General features: G+C 41.5%; 1 non-coding gene across 2 annotated transcripts in view; it reads right to left on the minus strand.

Annotated features, from left to right (window-relative positions):
- Positions 1 to 17211: 17211 nt before the first annotated feature.
- LOC100992247 (uncharacterized) overlaps positions 17212 to 18036 on the minus strand; it is a 35857-nt gene continuing 35032 nt past the window's right edge. For both annotated transcript variants that reach the window (XR_008626196.2, XR_008626198.2), the window contains exon 4: positions 17212 to 17557. This is a non-coding gene — a transcript (uncharacterized LOC100992247). The remainder of the gene's footprint in view (positions 17558 to 18036) is intronic.

Below are 18036 nucleotides of genomic sequence, written 5' to 3' on the forward strand. Positions count from 1 at the left end.
GAGACTGTTCATGAAAAAATTAATTGAATCAGTCTTCAAATGAGAGGCAGGGAAACCACACATCCTGCCCACACCTACTTCCCTGGAAGATTTCTATCTACAGTTCAGCTATCCTAAAAGGTCTCAGCAGCTTGCCAGGTTAGAATGTCTAACTGTTTCAAAAAGGATGCCCAAAAATCATGACAGGAAACTTTAGCCTGGAACGAAGAGTGCTATGAAACCGTGTCAACAAGAGGAGTGGTGACAATTGTGAGTTGAATAGCAAGATGTCCTTGCTAGGAAGGAGATGACCCAAGCTTCCCCTTATAAAAGCAACTTGGAACACATCATTTTACCTTTCAAAGATACATGGTAAGTTAAAATTGAGAAACGTACCCCTTTACTATACAGTTCCTTGGGTTGAATGAGTGCTTTATTTTTTTCTGAAAAGCCCCATCCCCCAAAAGGCATTTGATAGCAATGTATTAAGCACCTTTTACCAACAATAAGAACATCATTGTAAGTGTTAAAGAAAATTGTCCTTCTCCCTACAGGTCAGCGTTTGAGCCTCACGGGGTTTCTTCCCATGATTTCAGCCCTGGCGCACAATGAGCAGACACCCAAATCTTGTCCGCCTTCAACATTCTTTTGTTAGGGCACATCCCTCTAGCACTCTAAAAACAAATCATCTACAACTGTGTTCTTGCTGCCCACTCATTTTAAACATGAATTTGACATAGCTCCTCCTTTTCGCACTGGAGTAGTTAACTAATGCTAGCCCACTAGCTTCTATCATGTCCCTCAAGCAACAAACTTTGGAATCATTTTTGCTTTTTCACTCTTTCCTTACCCAATTATAATTGGTTGCCTTTTTTGTTTCATTATCCCCAGAATTTTCTCTTGTCTTCCTCTTCTCTCCTTGAAATTACTTTTACTGTTCCTCTCCTTTGTCATCACCTATTGATTCTGCCTTTGACTTAGTTCATATCTACCCTTTCCTTTTCAGTCCCATAGTTACAACCTAAGCCAGCTCTTCAACAAAAATTTCTTGCTTAATGAGCACGTTTTATTGAGGAACTGAGGAAACACCTGTGGAAGGAACATATGAATGATTTTGTTAATTACTTATGTTTGTCTTCAGAGACTTCACCTCATGCTAGTTCTGTATACTTGTTTCACTTTTTTCTTTCTTTTCTTTTTTTTTTTTTTTTTTTTTTCGAGACAGTCTCGCTCCATCGCCCAGGCTGGAGTGCAGTGGTGCAATCTCACCTTACTGGCTCACTGCAACCTCTGCCTCCTGGCCTCAAGCGATTCTTGTGCCTCAGCCTCCCGAGTAGCTGGGATTACAGGCATGCACCACCACACCTGGCTACTTTTTGTATTTTTAGTAGAGACAGGGTTTTACCATGTTGGCCAGGCTGATCTTGAACTCCCAACCTCAGGTGATCCACCCACCTTGGCCTCCCAAAGTGCTGGAATTACAGGTGTAAGCCACACGTCCGGCCCTTGTTCCACTTTTTATAATATTTACACCACAGAGAGGTTAAGTAATTTATTAAAGATTATAGAACTAGAAAGTGACAGAGCTCAGATTTGAACCAAGGCATTCTAGCTCCAGCCAGGCTTACCTTAATAGCTACGTTAGGTGTTTTTTTTAAAAAAAGAAAAAAGAAAAAATGTCCTCAAAAGGAAATAAATGGGGTAACAGGGTACTATGACGGAGTAGAAGGTAGTTGGTGTTCTAGATAGGGAAATCAGGAAAGGCCTTTCTAAGAAAGTGGTATTTTACCTGAGTTCCAAAGGATAATGCCTTAAATATTTGTCCTCCTTCTACTTCACTCCCAACTTAGATTTTGCCTCACCCACAAAGTCTTTGTCTTCATTTAGCTTGAGCAAATTCTCTAAATAACTCTGTGACATAGCCACCCATACCGAAGGTTAGTGCTGAGTTATATACCATCGAATTGCAGTCCTTGTTCTTAGAAACACCTGTGGAAGGAATAATGAATGCTATTGCTGATTATTTATGTTTGTCTTCAGGGACTGGACCTCATTCTAGTTTTGTATCCTTGTTCCACTTTTGATAGTATTTACACCACAGCTCTGTACAAAACATAGGCACTAATTAAATACATAAATTATTTGGCCAGGCATGGTGGCTCACGCCTGTAATCCCAGCACTTTGGGAGGCCAAGGTGGGTGTATCACAAGGTCAGGAGTTCAAGACCAGCCTGACGAAGATGGTGAAACCCCATCTCTACTAAAAATACAAAAAATTTGCCGGTGTGGTGGCGGGCGCCTGTAATTCCAGCTACTCGGGAGGCTGAGGCAAATAATTGCTTGAACCAGGGAGGCGGAGGTTGCAGTGAACTGAGATGGCACCACTGCACTCCAGCCTGGGGGACAGAGCGAGACTCCACCTCAAAAAAAAAAAAAGAAAAAAATTATAGCTTCAGACTTGTCTAGGCTCACTTCAGTTATATTTTATCTAGACCAATGCTTCACAAACGTTTTGATCTCAGGACCTCATTATACTAAAAAATTATTGAAAACTGGCTGGGCACAGTGTTTCACACTTGTAATCCCAGCACTTTGGGAGGCCGAGGTGGATGGATCACCTGAGCCCAGGAGTTTGAGATCAGCCTGGGCAACACAGTAAAACCCCATCTCTACAAAAAAAATACAAAAATTAGCCAGGCATGGTGATGCACACCTATAGTTCCAGCTACTTGGGAGGCTGAGGTGGTAGGATCACTTGAGCACTTGAGCCTGGGAGGTGGAGGTTGCAGTGAGCCGAGATCATGGCACTGCACTCCAGCCTGGGTGACAGTGAGACCCTACCTCAGGAAAAAAAAAAAAAAAAAATCCCAGTGAGCTTTTGTTTGTGTGAGCTATATTTGTCAATATTTACCATTGTAGAAATTAGACAAAAATTTTAAACACAAGAATATAAAAGGACATATTCCATTGGCTGTCAGAACAATATCATCACACATCTTGTAGCATCTGGAAAACTATACCATCATAAGAATGACAAGGAAAAGGCAAATAACATCTTAATATTACTATGAAAATAGTTTTGACCTCATAAACCCCTAAAAACGTCTTGAAGACTCCCCGGGACCTTGGACCACATTTTAAGAACTGCTGCTTTACATAATGTCACATCAGTGAATTCATCTCTTCTTTTTTTAAAATAGAGACAGGGTTTCACTATGTTGTCCAGACTGGTCTCAAACTCCTGGTCTCAAGGAATCCTCCTATCTTGGCCTTCCAAAGTGCTGGAATCACAGGCATGCGGCACTGCGCCCGGCCTATCTCCTCTTTAGTCAGTCAGTGATCTGTGTATTAGTTTTATTGCTGTGTAAAAAATTGCCACACATATATTGGCTTAAAACAATACATTACCTCATAGTTCTGTAGGTTAGAAATCCAGGCAAAGAAGGTTTTCTGCTCAAGATCTCAAAAGGCTGAAATGAAGATGATGGCCAAGGCTGAGTTCTGATCTGCAACTCTGAATCCTTTTTCAGATACATTCAGATGGTTGTTGGCAGAATTCAGTTCCTTGCAGTTGTAGGATTTGTGGTGGCCTACTTCCTATCTTTTAAGGACTCACATGACTGAGTCAGTATAATCTCCCTTTTGATTAATTCAAGGTCAACTGATTAGGATCATAATTACGTCCCTTTTGCCATGTTAATGTAACATAATCAGAGGAATGACATGTCATGATATTCACAGATCCCACCCATACTTACAGATAGTAGATTATCCAGGGCATGTAAATCAGGGGGTGGAATATTAGGGGACATCTTTTTTTTTTTTCTTTAAGACAGAGTCTCACTCTGTCACCCAGGCTGGAGTGCTGTGGTGCAATCTTAACTCACTGCAACCTCTACCTCCCGGGTTCAAGCGATTCTCATGCCTCAGCCGCCTGAGTAGCTGGGATTTCAGGAGTGCACCACCAGCCTGGCTAACTTTTGTATTTTTGGCAGAGATGGGGTTTCACCATGTTGGCCGGGCTGGTCTCGAACTCCTGGGCTCAAGTGATCCGCCCACCTCGGCTTCCCAAAGTGCTGGAATTACAGGCATCAGCCACCATGCCCGGTCTGGGGGCCATCTGAGACTTCTGCCAACCACAATCAGCCAGATGTTTTTTGTTTTGTTTTGAAAAAATAATAATAATAACCTTTCACTTGGTCCACCAAACTCCTACCTTAGTATCCAAGTTCTCTAATTTTTTTTTAATATGGGAAATCCACATCTCCCAAACTCTATCCCTTTTCTGGCAAGTTACTTGACCTTTCTGTAAAATAAGCATAATGTACGCGTTAGAGTTGTAGTGAGCACTAAACATTCAGATGATGTATGTACTGTGTTTAGCACAGAGCCTGCTAAATAGTAAGCCCTCAAGCCCTCAGTCACATTTGTCTCCAGCAGTGGTAGCTCCCCTGGTGTGTTAAGGAGGCTCTTCTTTCTTTTTTTTTTTTGAGACGGAGTCTCGCTCTGTCGCCCAGGCAGGAGTGCAGTGGCGCGATCTCGGCTCACTGCAAGCTCCGCCTCCTGGGTTCACGCCATTGTCCTGCCTCAGCCTCCCGAGTAGCTGGGATTACAGGCGCCTGCCACCACGCCCGGCTAATTTTTTTTTTTTTTTTTTTTTTTTTTTTTTTTTTTTTAGTAGAGACAGGGTTTCACCGTGTTAGCCAGGATGGTCTGCATCTCCTCACCTCGTGATCCGCCCGCCTCGGCCTCCCAAAGTGCTGGGATTACATGCGTGTGCCACTGCGCCCGGCCAGGAGGCTCTTTTTAAACTAAGGGCAGCAACCCCCTAGGGTGGCCATAGTCCAAGAAAACCCAGAAAATACATGCTGCCAAGGATTTGGAGAAATTGGAGCCCTCCTACATTGCTGGTAGGAATGCAGAATGGTGCAGCAGCTGTGGAAAACAGTTCAGCAGTTTCACAAAAATCAAACATAGAGTTATCATATGACCCAGCAATTCTACCCATAGGTGTATATACCCTGGAAAATTAAAAACATATATTTACACAAAAACTTATATGTTCGCAGCAGCGTTATTCATAATAACCCGAAAGTAGAGACAACCCAAATGCTCTACTAATGAACAGATAAACAAAATGTGGTATATCCATATAGTGGAATATTACTCGATCACACAAAGGAATGAAGAAGTACTAATACATGCTACAGTGTGGATGAACCTTGTAAACAGTAGGCTAAGTTACAGAAGCCAGCCACAAAAGACAACAAATGCATGATTCTATTCATATGAAATGTCCAGAGTAGGCAAATCCATAGACAGAAAGTAGCTTAGTGGTTTCCAGGGGCAGTGAGAAGGGGAAATGGAGGGCAACTCCTAATGGGTATGAGGCTTCTTTTGGAGGTGATGAAAATGTTCTGGAATTCGACAGTGGTGATGGTTGTACATCTCTATGAATATACTAAAAGCCACTGAATTGTATACTGGGTAAATTTTATGGTATCTGTAGACATTCCAGTTGACAATCACATCTTAGTATAGACTTTGAGTCATCTCACTGGAGGCACTAGACATGCAAGAGGAGAAGTCTCCAGATTATTCCAGCCCTGCCATTTGAGTCACTCCAGCCTTTCTGGTCTTCCCAGCTGAGGCTCAGACACCTTGGAAGAGAGAAAAGCTCTCCCTTCTGTGCCCTGTGATTTGCTGATCCACGGAGTTCATAGGCATGATTAAATGGTAGTAGTTTTCCACCACGAAGTTTTGGAATAATTTGTCACAAAGCAATAGGTAATTAGAAAAATAACCTTTCAGAAGGAGACAGTTTCTCCAAAGCTTGGGTACTTTCGCTTAATATTAAAAGAGGAAGAAATTTCTTGCCCGCCAGGCAAAAGGCAGAAGATGTATTTCTACACCATGGATAGGAAAATGATTTTTTTTCCTCCTTTCTCCTTGGCCTGCATGCAGCAGTGAAAAAGAAACCAATGGATTCTTTTAAATCTTTAACCATATGCAGATGAATAAGCACATGGTTGGACTTGATTCCTAATCTCTTTTCCTTTCCTGTATAACTGAGATTTTTTTCCACTCTAATAAACTTGAGCATTTAAACAGAAGTCATGTGTTACATATATGACGATTAGCAGCAAGAATGTAGAAAAGGAGATAGTGGCTGAGCATGAAGCTTTAATTAATACCCAAGCCATTCAACTGAAAATGAGAACAATGTTTCTGGCAAGGAGATGTTAAAAAAAAAATTCTGCCCAATTTGAAATCATTTTTTTCCTCTCTCAGTCTTTTTAGGATAATGATTTAAAGTTCAATGACTGTAAAGAGAACTTTTTTTTTTTTTTTTTTTTTTTTGAGATGGAGTCTTGCTCTGTCACCCAGGCCGGAGTGCAGTGGCACGATCTCAGCTCACTGCAACCTCTTCCTCCTCCTGGGTTCAAGTGAATCTCCTGCCTCAGCCTCCTGAGTAGCTGGGATTACAGGTACCTGCCACTGCGCCTGGCTAATTTTTGTATTTTTAGTAGAGACGGGATTTCACCATCTTGGCCACGCTGGTCTCGAACTCCTGACTTCATGATCCACCCACCTCGGCCTCCCAAAGTGCTGGGATGACAGGCGTGAGCCACTGCACCCAGCCCAAGAGAACTTTTTTAAGTTTTCAGTTGAGCTCCAGTGACTGAAGTGCAGTAATCTTTGTATGACATCAAGAAGGCCCACCCTCCCCATGTCTGGGTCCCCACTGGACTGCCAACCCCCAGAACGTACACACTCAGAGTAGGAAGGGAATATAGCCCAAGGAAAGCCAAGCAGCCGCAGGAGGAATGGAGTCTGGGGACAGTCTCTTCCCGCCTCTCAAAAAAAGGGAAAAGAAGTTTCATTCTTCAAAGAAAAGGGAGAAAAACAAGACTTTTATGGAAATACCATATACAGAGTTGGCAGAAATTCAGCAAGGAATAAAAAGTATCCAAAATGTTCCCTTATTCAGTTCCAGTCTGGCAGACAAATTAAAAGAGGTTCAATTTTCAAACCGATTTGCCCTGAATTATCTGGACCTAAAACCATGCAAGGCATCTAAAAAGACTCGTGGTTTGGTCCATTGACAGCCCAGTTGAACAAGCGGAGTCTAAAGCAGCCAGATGGAAAAAGCTTAAAATGTTTTCATCAAAATCTTATAAAAAACAAAGTATTTTTGGATGAAATGATAAGAGGCCTGAGATTTGATTGAAAATCCATTGCCAGAGTGGGGCAGGAAGGAGAGTTTATAGATAAAACAGGATTAGCCATACGTGTGGAAGCTAACTGGGCAGAGGGTACATGGAGATTCACAAATAAGCCCATTATATTCCCTCTATTTCATACACGTTTCAGCATTTCCATAATTAAAAGCTCTAGAAATATATATCATGTAAGAAATTTTCAGATGCTAAAAAGCCAAAGAATGTATTGATTATAGATAAATGAAACAAACTAGGTTTTTAAATGAGAACAAGAAAGGACACTTAAAAATTACTTTTATTTCATGCTTAACTCATGAAAAAAAAAAAAGTGGGCCGGGCACGGTGGCTCATGCCTGTAATCCCAGCACTTTGGGAGGCCGAGGTGGGTGGATCACGAGGTCAAGAGATCAAGACCATCCTGGCCAACAAGGTGAAACCCCGTCTCTACTAAAAATACAAAAATTAGATGGGTGTGGTGGCACGCGCCTGTAGTCTGAGCTACTCGGGAGGCTGAGACGGGAGAATCGCTTGAACCTGGGAGGCAGAGGTTGAAGTGAGCCGAGATTGTGCCACTGCACTCCAGACTGGTGACAGAGTATCAAATATTTTGAGACTCCGTCTCAAACAAAAAAAGAGAAAAGGATCAGTCTGCAAATCTGAACCTGAATAGGTTTCTCTGACTTGAAATAGTCTATGTTGGGCCTTTCAATACACTGTTATCGAGTTTGAAATGTCACCATAATCTTTATCCACCTAAGGACTGTGCTTCTCATTGTTTGGTAAATATTTGAGGTGTTCCAACATCAATTTGACAAGACCTTTACAGGAGACTTAAGGGCACTGACTCCTATTGAAGGATCCCTTTCTCCAAGGGCACACTCCCCGCTTGATGTCAGAAGTGCTGTGTGTGCACTGACTCATTTAATCCTCAGACCCAAGCAACTGAGGCCCACACTTTAAAGACACATATTTGCCACTTTCCTCCCTATGGGGATGGAAGGGCCACACTTTTCTAGACCAAACTCTGGCTGCCCAGGCCCCAAAATTCCCTGCCTCAGTGGCCTGAGCCTGCTTCTAGGATTTGCATGGGCTCCTTGCCCCATGGAATGCAAGTGAACTGTGCCCCTGGGCTGAGAGATGGCATGGGTGGTTTTCAGTGGGGAATGGTGTGGCAGGAGTTAGGACCTGCAAGCTGAGGTGTGAAGGGCAGGATGGAGCCAGATGGAAAGAGAAGGGAGGGGGGCGGTGGCAGAGGTTTTTGTGTATACTCTTGCCAGGGGTCCTGGAAATGTTAGGGGTGGACCTAATGAGGTAAGTATTATCATTACCACTTTTCTGGAGAAAATAAAACTGAGAAAGCTTGAGTATCTGCTTAGGGTTGCACAGCTGGCTAGTGGCGGAGCCAGGGCTTAGCCTATCATTCTTGCGATTCCATGACTCTTCCCTTTCATGCTCCACACAACAAAATCCACAGAATCTGCAGGTACCCGTGTCTCTCATGAGACACAGAGACAGTCCTGAAAAGCTCTTCCATCAGATAAGTTGCTTTTCTATTCCGTACTACATTATCGGTGCCAACTCAGAAGGTGGCAGACACAAGTGGTGGCAAAGCCTCATCCAGAAAAAATTACCATGGGAAGTTGAATCAACAGAAAAATATTTGATACAAGAGTATGACAGTTAATCCTAGGATTTCACTTTTTGTTCTGACCTACAGCTGCTAGTCCAACCACGGAACATCTAAAAGATACTTTAATTAGATTTTAACCCTGTCGAGCGAGCATTTGGCCAATCAAATAAGTAGGTCTTTGTTTATTTCCTTTAAACTCTAAAGCCAGGAAATTACTTTTGATATGTTAAGACCCCTGCCTTCCCTCCAAGGACATCCTGAGACATAGAAATAAAATCTAGCCAAACATATTTTCAATTACTATTCATAAGGAAACACCCATCACATTATAGGTAATTTGAAAAAGCAAATTTATGGAAAAAACTGTTAAAATATTGCAATATTTTTTAGAAGGCATAATTTGATGTACTTAAAACCAAGTAGTCACTTTTTGATATGTTTTGGATACTAACCACAAGTATCTAAAGTTAACAGTAATAATAGTAGTGAGTGCACAATGCTGAGTCTTTTACATGTATTAATTCACTAAATCCTCACAGCAGCCCTAGAGAGTAGTTACTATTAGGTTGGTGCAAAAGTAATTGTGGTTTTTGCCATACTTTTAGTGGCAACCTTTCTGGGCCCTGTTTGTTCCTCTGGATACAATACAGATGTAATCAGGCTTCCTGGGCCCCATGTCTGCCCTGGAGGTCAGTTGCCTGCATTGTCACATGCTAAAATCCCCTAAGTATGATTCCAAAGGCTTTGAATAGCAGTGTTGGTTTTTACTGAAGATTCGGAGGGTGTGGGGGAGGTTGGGTTGTATCATATATCACCAGCAAAACATCCTTAAAGATTTCTTGAAATACTTTCCCCCCACCAAATTCCCTTTTCCTCTACCAGCTGCCCAAATTCTCTTTCTCTCTTCCTTTCCCCTTTACAAAGGTATTTTTTTCCCTTTCCTTTCTCCAGTCACACTCAAGATTTCTCCCTATTCCAAGTCTATTTTCATTCAACAAATATATATGTACATATGTATATATATATGTATGTTAACGTGTGTGTGTGTATATGTATATATATATACACACACATATATATACACATATATATATAAAAATATATATATATTTGTTATCTAGCCTGGGTGACAGGAAACCCTGTCAAAAATATTTGTATATTTAGATATATATATATTTGAATATTATATTAACATATTTAATATATTAGAGATATATATTGAATATATATATATATTCCAATATTTGTTGAATGAAGCCACCGCACCTGGCTTCATTCAACAAATATTTTTGGCCGGGGCATGGCAGTGGTAGCTCATACCTGTAATCTCAACACTTTGGGAGGCCAAGGCTGGAGGATCACTTGAATCCAGAAGTTTGAGACCAGCCTGGGCAATACAGCAAGACCCTATCTCTAAAAAAAAAAATCTTTTTAATCTAAAAAGATAAAAAATTAATTTTAAAAAACCAAATATTTTTAATGTATCTACCATTTCCCAGGAATATTCTTGGTGCTGGCAGATACAACAGTCAATGGACTTTACAATCCATCCCTTTCTTATATAGAGGAATCGAACTTTGTCTCATGTCTTAAATTTGCATGCAGCCAAAGGCAGGCTGTGGGGGAAATGCAGGGGATTTAAATTACTAATAAATTTTTTTTAGTGTTATATAGAGAGAGATGAGTACTTTTTTGCTCTCAAAGGGCCTCTCAGTTCTATTTTTAAAAATAATTGTATGATTTTATAAAGTTTAATTCATAGCAATGTCTCCTTCCAAGACACTGATAATCATTATAATAAGCATGTATTGGGTACTCACAGTGCCTCTTAGCATTGTATTAATTGCCTTACATTTAATCCTCACAATCCAGTAAACTATAGGTACTATTTCCCTTTTCTCTATAAAACTGACATTTAGAGATGCTCTGTGACTTGCCTCAAGTCAAACAGCTGCCAGGTGGCAGATCCAACATTGAGACCTAGTCCTGCCTGACTTTGGATGCTGTGCTTTTTAGCCCCTGTGCTCACTGCACCGCCCCGTCCCTCCTGTCAGCCCTTACCCAAAAGTGTCGTATCTCTGGGCTGGGAATATTAACAAAGCATTAGAATAGATTTTCCTGTACCATTTTTGCCATATCTTCTGAAGATTTTTGCCCTCTGCTAAAGTACAATTGGAATCAGTTTTTGAACAAATCATGTTTCCACCAACCAACATCTATGGTGCACTTGGCACTATAACAATGCTGTTGATTCATTATGAACCTTAAGAAATTATCTGTGGCCGGGGACTGTGGCTCACGCCTGTAATCTCAGCACTTTGGGAGTCGGAGGCAGAGGACCACTTGAGGCCAGGAGTTCAAGACCAGCCTGGGCAACATAGCAAGACCCCATCTCTACAAGAAAATTTTTAAAAATTAGCTGAGTGTAGTGGGATGCGCCTATAGTCCCACCTACACAGGGCAGGCTGAGGCAGGAGCATCCCTTTAGCCGAGGAGGTCGAGGTTACAGTGAGCTATGATTGCACCACTGCACTCCAGCTTGGGTGACAGAGTGAGATTCTGTCCCAAAAAAGGAAAGAAAAGAAAAAAGAAATTAACTTAAAATTTTTAAGGTTGAGATAATAGAAACTCAACTTAAATTAAAAAATAATTTTGATTCAGATAAACAAAGTCTAGGTCTCAACCCAATTTCAAAGCCTGATAGATTCAAGAGCTCAAATAATAACTGTCAGGGCCCTATTTTGGCCTCCTCTTTTTTCCTGGCCCTGCTCTTCTCTTCCTGTCTTCATTCTGTATGCAGGCATTCTCTAGTTGGCAAGCAAAACAATCACCAAAAGCCTCAGGTTCACATCTCCCAACTCAGCAACCCCAAAGAACAGAGAATGAATGCCTCTCTCGATACTCATTTATCAATAGGAGGGAAGCCTTTGATTAGCTCTGCCCAAGTCCCCATGGACCAATCATTATGACCAGGGAGGTCTGGGACTGTGATTGATAGCCCCATCAATGCCATATGGGGTAGGGGAGAAATTACCCAAAGAGCCCAAAAGAGAAGAATAGGAAAGTGTGTGGGAGAAGCCAAATGAATAGATGCAACCATCTACCACCTGGTCTCTGCCATCAAAGAACTTTCAATTTAGTTGAGGACATGGATACATGAACCAAAAGATAATGTGAAGAAGCATACACTTGCCCAATGGTTGGCACCCTGCAATGCAGAAGACCCGACCTTCACTACTCCGCAGAAGCCTTCTGAAGATCGCCCCCAGAGTAGGCCTTCTAGTTCCCTGCAGTTCTTGTTTGGCTTCCTTCTCATCCCCACGCCACCACTGGCACCAGTTTCCTGTGAGCGTTTCTTAGTGTCAACCCCAGTAATGGTGGCGGGAACAGGAGAGAGGCCCAGCAGACAAAATGGTAAAGCTGGGAGATTCCCACTCGCATGGCAGCAAATGATCTTTTCATCAGAGCAAGCAGAGTAAACAGGAGCTGGCCATTTGGTGAAACACGTAGCGTAAGACCCAAGAAAGGAATAAGGAAAGAGCCAAGAGGAAAGCAGAAAAAATGTAATTTCTACTACTGAAAAAATTAATTCTGAAATGAAACTAGTTTTTGCTGGACATGTAGAGTAATAGTACAGCCTTTCTTTAATGGAAAAACTCCATTCATTATGCTTAGAGAAGTCACTTGTCTGCCTCTCAACATGCTTTAAAGTCATGGGCTTAATAAAGCCACTCCAGACTCCTAATTGGAGTCTCCTTTCTTTTGCTTTAGTTTTCTTTTTATGTATTTCACGTATGTATTTCATGTTTCAAATTGTTACTACAGCCTCCTGTCGGTTATAATTTTTTTTAAACAAAGTTTTCTTAAAAGACTGCCTTTGTCCGTAAACCAGTGAGAACTCCTAGAAGGATTTATAAACCACCAGGAAAAGTTTTCTGTTTCTGTTCTAAAAACACTGGAGTAAGTGGCAACAGGTCTTTGGGGAGCTGCCCATACATTCTTCATATCAACATTGGCTAGAGTGATCTGATTCGAGCAACAGAAGTCATTGAATTCTTAGAAGCATCAGTGATTTTTGTGGAGGCTCTAACTTGGTATCAATCTTGACAATTGTGATTTAGAATGTCACTGTTTTTATGAATTTGTTGTTTCCTCTATTGTCTAGTCACATAATTAAAGTATCCAAGGGCTACCACATGAATCCTTGTTTTGTTAGGGACTTTTCTATTGCAAAGAAAGAAAGAGTCGTGACTTATATAAGAATGCTGAATGTATAGATTTAAGTATAAGGCAATGCATGTTAAAAGGTATATTCCAGTTCTGAAAAGGAAACGAGTCAGTAACAATGGAAGGATTTCCTTACATTTTTCTGCTACTGTTCTGGAGAGGGGCACAGTGGTCTGAAACCCAGATTTGTTTAACCAAACCTGTTAACATGATATTTTTCATAAATTTACTGGATTGTAAATAGGAGTTAATTTACTCCCTACCCAAATTATATATTAAATATTTTGGAATACTAAGGGTCTGGCTTATACCATTGTTTGCTGTATAATATAGTCAGTAATCATATATCCAACATTTTTGGATCTTGTTTCCCCCAACTTCCAAGCCAGGGATTCTTAAACTGGAGTCCATGGAAATGGCTGTGACTTTGGGGATTTACGTGTATCTATGTATTTTCTGGAAGACAAGCTATAGATTTCATTAGATTCTCTGTATACCTTCCCCTCTCCCCCTGCAGAAAGATACTAACAGATTCTGAGGCTTTTTAGAGAGGGGCTCTTCCAAAAATGAAGAGTATAAAACTGTCTCTGGTGGCCGGGTGCAGTGGCTCATGCCTGTAATCCCAGCACTTTGGGAGGCCGAGGCAGGCAGATCACAAGGTCAGGAAACTGAGACCATCCTGGCTAACACGGTGAAACCCCGTCTCTACTAAAAAAAAAAAAAAAAAAAAAAAAAAATTAGCGGAGTGTGGTGGCACGTGCCTGTAGTCCCAGCTACTTAGGAGGCTGAGGCAGGAGAATAGCTTGAACCCGGGAGGCAGAGGTTGCAGTGAGCTGAGATCACGCCACTGCACTCCAGCCTGCGTGACAGAGCGAGACTCTGTCTCAAAAATAAAAAACAAAACAAAAAACAAAAACCTGTCTCTGTGGACAGAAGAATGCCAGAAAAAAAGATAGAAAACAAGATAGTAGCTTTTTTTTTTTTAAGAAAAAAATTTTTTTTTAACAGAAATCTGCCTTGAATTTTTTCTCTCCTGAGCCTCTTGGCCATTGTTAATTGTTATTTAGTATTCTTCACTGTGAATTACTTTGTGGGTGACTGTAAATTACTAGATTCTATTTTAACTAAAGGAGCCAACACAGCAAATTTATGTTCTGTTATAAATTAAGTAACGTGATGACATATGCTTAGTGGTTAGACTGACATGCAAAATAAATCAGATGTAATCATGTGAATATAAGTTTGAGATACAAAATAGCCATTATGGGGTTGAAAGAAAAGACAGAACCATAGGAGTAGGAGTTTGCCAAAGCACAAATAAGCTAATTCTGCTTGCAGTCAGCAAAAGAAAAATAATTTAAATTAGATATTTTTCTTCTTCTTTGAGTACCATCAACAGAAGTTACTAACTCAGATGTGAGGCCAGGTGCAGTGGCTCACACCTGTAATCCCAGCACTTTGGGAAGCTGAGAGGGGCAGATCACCTGAGGCCAGGAGTTCGAAACCAGCCTAGCCAACACGGTAGAACCCCATCTCTACTAAAAATACAAAAATTAGCCGGGCGTGGTGGTGTGTGCCTGTGATCCCAGCTACTCAGGAGGCTGAGGCAGGAGAATCGCTTGAACCCAGGAGGTGGAGGTTGCAGTGAGACGAGATCATGCCACTGCACTCCAGCCTGGGCAACAGGCCAGGCCATCTCAAACAAAACAAAACAAAACAAAACAAAACCTCAGACGCGAAAACACAATTTAGAGATAGAAGGTCTATAACTGGACACCTCACTTATATTTTTAGCAGGTGAGGACACAGGACCAAAGATACTCCAAGACACAGGTGGCTGGTCACAAAAGCCCTAACTAAAACTAAGGCATTCTAGCTCCTAGGCCGACTTTCCACTCCACTGCATTTTACCCAAAGCACTAAAGAGAGAACAATTGACTTTTGAATTATCATGCAGATCTATTAAAGAATACACAGGCCGAGCATGGTAGCATCTGAAATCCCAGCACTTCGAGAGGCTGAAGTGCGAGGATCACTTGAGGCCAGGAATTCAAAACCACCCTGGATGACATAGTGAGACCATATCTCTACAAAAAATTTTAAAAAATAGCCAGGGGTGGTGGTGTGCACCTGTAGTTTCAGCTACCCTGGAGCCTGAGGAAGGAAGATAGCCTGAGCCCAGGAGTTCAAGGCTGCAGTGAGCTATGATCATGCCACTGCACTCCAGCCTGGGCAATAGAATGAGACCCTGTCTCTAAAAAAAAAAAAACTATACAATTAAAGCACATTTACAGTACCTGAAACTCAGATAACAGCTTGACTACCATGAGAGCTAAAGAGATACCGCCTATCAATGAATAAATGATAACAAGAACACAAACTTAAGGCTAAATTTTGTCATTCTGGTTTTCAGAGCAGAAGCTAATTTTTTAAATTGACTTTATTAAAATCATTTTCTTCACTTAAATTTATACTTACCCCGTGGAGGAGATAAAATTAAGGAAATGAAGAACTCTAACTTTTTTGAACATGGGTTTCTATACATTTGAATTTTCTCCCTGACCAGGTTATTATCTGTTATTTTTTTCTTTTTTCTTTTTTTTTTTGAGACGGAGTCTCCCTCTGTTGCCCAGGCTGGAGTGCAATGGCACGGTCTCAGCTCACTGCAACCTTCACCTCCCGGATTCAAGTGATTCTCCTGCCTCAGTCTCTCAAGTAGTTGAGATTACAGGTGTGCACCACCACGCCTGGCTAATTTTTGTATTTTTAGTAGAGACTGGGTTTCACCATGTTGGTCAGGCTGGTCTCAAACTCCCGACCTCATGATCTGCCCGGCCTCAGCCTCCCAAAGTGCTGGGATTACAGGCGTTAGCCACCACGTCCAGCCTCATCTGTTATTTGCATAATTTTGATTAAAAAAAAAAGACTCTTACACCTTGAGGTTTTTGTTTGATGTGCTGTGCTTCTCATCTACAAGTTTGACACTAGCAGTGGACTATTTTCTACACTTAGCTTATCAATGGAATTCAAAAGAAAAGAAAAATGACATAATTTTATTTTTGGAGAAACTCAGTCTTATTTCCTTTCTTGTGTGATTCTCCAAGGAAAAATGGAGACCAGAAATTTGGTTAAAATATAACTTATAACTGGAATAAATTTTGGCATCTTTGGGGCCAACCCACAACTCAGAGGGAAGCCAACGCTGGAGGCTAAGAAACTCCCAGGGTTAATTGCAGCTAGTAAACATGGATGGCAAGGTTTAAATCCCTGCCTCCATTCTCCCATTTATCCTCCCATTACCCACGGTGATTGCATTCCTGCAGTCAAGGGCATAAGTCATCCAATTTTACTTCCCATTGGTTTTCTATAGCTCCCATTGGGCTGTCCCATCGGAAGTCATTTGTTATGAGACAGAGTCTTGCTCTGTCACCTAGGCTGGAGTGCCTAGGCGTGATCACGGCTCACTGTGGCCTCTGCCTCCAGGGCTCCAAGGCTAAAAACTTTTCTAAATGTTATTTTTGGCTGGGCGCAGTGGCTGACGCCTGTAATCCCAGCACTTTGGGAGGCCGAGGCAGGTGGATCACCTGAGGTCAGGAGTTCGAGACCAGCTTGGCCAACACGGTGAAACCCTGTCTCTACTAAAAATACAAAAATTAGCTGGGCATGGTGGCGCATGCCTGTAATCACAGCTACTCAGGAGGCTGAGGCAGGAGAATTGCTTGAACCTGGGAGGCGGAGGTTTCAGTGAGCCTAGATCGCACCATTGCACTCCAGCCTGGTGACAGAGCAAGACTCCATCTCAAATAAATAAATAAAATAAAATAAATGTTATTTTCCATACTTTAGGTATGTTTTGTTCTACTCTTAAGGGGAAAAAAACAACCTATGTAAACTAAAATTCAGTAACCCAGTAATTCATCAAGTTTCTCTGTTATCTTAGAGGCACTATAGCAGAATGGTTTAATACCTGGACCCTGGGGTCAGGCTGCCTGGGTTCAAATTCTGTCTTGCTTTTTACCTGGGCAGGCCACTGCACTTCACTGTGCCTCAGTTGTTTCATTTGTAAGGTGAGGATTGTAGTTGTAACGTCTTTATAGGGTTGTTTTGAAGATGAAATGAGTTAATAGATGTAAAGCACATAGTAACACTCAGTAAACACTCAATAAAAAGCTTTATTAACCTTAATATGTTTCTTCATAGCCCTTGTAAAACCCTAGCCACTCTTTTGCAGTAAAGCATTTTCAAAAAGTACCATCGATCCGGGGTTATCTCTGTGTTCTTTTCCTGGAGGATCCTGAGTGCGGGTTGTGTCGACATCACGTCATTAATGTCTTCTGCTCCCTGCACTGTGGTCAGAGGCTTTTCAGCGTAGCCTTGGATCCTCTGGGTTTGCTGCAGTTCAGTGCACCTCAAAGCACGATAACAGGAACTGAAATGGCAGAAACTGAAAGCAAAATACAATTCAGCCAGGAAACACTTAGCTGTTTTTCCCTTTGCTCTGCATGGGGAAAAAAAAAAAAAAAGAGGAGGAGATAAATCGAAAACCTGTAAAATCCAGCATGTATTTCAGGGTTGTTTTAATTTTCTAAATATAAGTAGAGTCTTCATTCCTCCCTCCAGCAAATATCTATTGAGTGTTTACTGTGGTGTGCCCTGATTCCCCATAGACATCTGGTGGCTATCTATCCTGGATTTTCTAGAACAATCCTAACTTTAAATGTCTTTGGTGTCTTTTCATGAAAATACATTTAAAAGGCAGTGGAAAAAAGCCTTTCTCAGGCCCCATGGCCAGAGTTTTGTTCCATATTTACTTTCAGCTGTGTTTCTGTTTGCCCCAAGGTCAGGAGCCGCCCAGTAAAAAAAAAAAAAAAAAAAAAAAAAAAAATCTCCAAGTCCTGAAGGTACTGCAGGAGCCAGGATAGGGAAATTACTAGCTGGTATTCTCTGTTTCTCCTCTGGAGAAAGAGTTTTAAGGGC

Source organism: Pan paniscus, chromosome 1, assembly GCF_029289425.2.
Source record: "Pan paniscus chromosome 1, NHGRI_mPanPan1-v2.0_pri, whole genome shotgun sequence".
In the NCBI taxonomy this organism is placed as follows: Eukaryota; Metazoa; Chordata; class Mammalia; order Primates; family Hominidae; genus Pan; species Pan paniscus.